Here is a 2,693-nt window from a genome sequence, read left to right on the forward strand (position 1 = left end):
TGTTTCCGGCTGTACCCCTGGAGACGTAAGTCAGGGCTGAACACACAAAACCGGCCCACAGCCGATGGAGGCGGGACAGGGCCTGTGGCGCCTCCCGGCACCTCCCCCTGGCATGGACACGACGGCGGCGGCAGCGCCGTGAGGGGAGGCCGCGGCGGCGGCGCGGTCTGGAGTTCAGCATGTGCACCGGCGTTTGCAGGCTGTGTTTCTGTCCTGCTGCTGGCGTGGGGACAGACAGAACAGCTCTGCGATGGCCCTGCGAGCTGTGAAGTAGTGGCAGGGTTTCCGGTGAGCGGTTACAGACCTGCGGTCTGGGCACGTGTTTTGGCGAGAGTTCAGCCGTAACCCCTTGTATGGCTCACGCCTCACTCTGAATTTGTTCGTTCGCAGTGAGGATAATGTACAGCCGTGTGAAAGTTGTACGCTTCCCGTTGTATAATCTTAAGTAAATATTGCATAACGCCTTGTTCCTGAAAATTTGGTGTTGCTATTCCCTTGACATAAACTAGCAACTTTCATGAAGCTGTTGACTGCGGGATGCTAGCATTGCAGCTGGAGCTCCTGTCCAAAAGGCCTAAAATCTACATTTTTTCTGAACTAGACAAAAGCCACATTCATATACGGTGAAATCAGTCACATGTAACTCCCAGCTCAATGGATTTCAAAGCATTTATGAAACAGTGAGTCATTTTTTCTGTGCTGCTAAAAATAGAGCAGTGGAAGCGCAGTACTCTGGCATAGCACACACGAAGAGTCACGCTGTCTTTGGAACTGCAGGGAAAAAGGAGACAGAAAATATTCGCCCACACCAGTATTTGTGCCAAGTGGCAGCTCTGTGGTCTGAAAAAATACTTGTGTTCTTAGTGAAATTGTATGGTCAGGCTCTCACTGTCATAGCAGTCATTCAAGGCTATCACAGTATCCCTGCTAGTAAGATGTACTTAGTTCAGAAGGAAACCAGCTACCTACTGTGAATCAATATGCACTATTTCTCCTTGGATCTGTTCCATACAGAAAGTGGAGCATCATCAGTTTTATTTTTCAGACTTTATGATACAAAAAGAGCTTCCTGTCTGGCATTACAATCATGTATGTTCCTCACCTGCTGGTGCCACTGCTGTTTGTGACCCTGGTTTTTGCACTGTAAAATATCTATGCTGGTAGAAAGGCTGTTCTTATATAAGGACAGACATTGCTATGGTTACAGTGAAGACACACTTGGTACTATTATTTTAATACACAAGAAATATTCCCTACCCAGGCAGGATTGGTATTATTATACCTGTGAAAGAAAATCTTTATGAGTATTGTATGTGTAACAATGATGAAACATATTCTGCAAAATTAGCAAAATATGTTCATCATAAATTAAAGACAGTCATTTAGGGCAGTGGCTGCCATCTGCCTATTAAACCACCAAATGATACCACCTTAATTCAGAAACACGTAAATTTTACCAAAACTAGTCTTGTCTAACTAAATATGCTTGATATATTTGCTGTATCTGTGAAGTGACAGGCTTGTACCATTTAAAAAGACTCATTCTACCTCATGTAATTATTAACATCAGTAACATAGTAACAATTATTAACATTGTCGTAATTAACTGTGTTACTTGTTTTCCTGCACAGCCATCTGAAATTCAGTTCTCCCTTGAAAGTTGTCTTGGAACCAGATAGAACACAAGCAGTGAGTACCAACCATTGAAAGTGCATATTCTGGGTAAGAGTACCTAAGGGACTATATAAATGTTTTGTGCCACAGACCTTACACAGCAGGTTCTTGGTTTTTTAGGGAATGATGCAACTAGATAGGAATGTTTGAGAAAAGCATTAGGCAAGAGTTTGCTAAAATGAGTGTTTGCACTATGAACAGTGCCTTGAGCAATGTCATACAAAAATGACAAACTCCACTGAACAGTACATCTGCACTCACACAGTAACAGATGTTGTTTATTGGCTCTAAAAATAAAGCTCTATTATAATCTCACTCAGAAGGATTGTGTGTGAATATGTATGTTTAAAAAATGATATTTTAGCCATGTTTTGGTAGGACCTTCAACTTTTTTGTAAAGCTACAATTTGTGACGGGATTGTTTAAGAACTTCAATTTCTTCACCATGGAAGTATACTATGTAATTGTTTAGTGGCATTTACCATTTCTCACTTGTCTAATTTTGCTTTGCATTTTAGTGACGGGTGTCCTGTTGTTTGTGCTATGTAACATAGCCTCCTTACTTTGTTACTAATGACATAACATAGCAAAATTTACAGTAGGATATTCAGACAACTATAATTCCTGGTACTTCAGAGGACATATAGTGCCCACAGGTCCTTTTCTGCTATAGTCTACAATCCAGGAATTCTTAAAGTAGCCCAGAAAACTAGAATATTTAAAACAAATGGCTAAAAGAGACTAGATGTAAAAATAAATAAATCCATAAATACACCAGAGCAAATGAAAAAGTTCTCTTTTTTGACATTACAGTCAAGTATGGTGGAAGACATTTTAGGGTAAGAAATAGTTATTGCTGAGTAAACATTTTATTCTACTTTTGGCAGCAATGGAGTTTTTGATGTCTGGATATTACACAGCAGATTATTCTGGTGCATAGTGTCTGCCAGGCTAATTGACTGTTCAATAGGGTTAAGTATAAGCTTTGGTACTTTTATATACTTTGAGGCAGTCTGGAC

The sequence above is a fragment of the Anomalospiza imberbis genome, chromosome 7 (genome assembly GCF_031753505.1).
Source record: "Anomalospiza imberbis isolate Cuckoo-Finch-1a 21T00152 chromosome 7, ASM3175350v1, whole genome shotgun sequence".
Classification (NCBI taxonomy): domain Eukaryota; kingdom Metazoa; phylum Chordata; class Aves; order Passeriformes; family Viduidae; genus Anomalospiza; species Anomalospiza imberbis.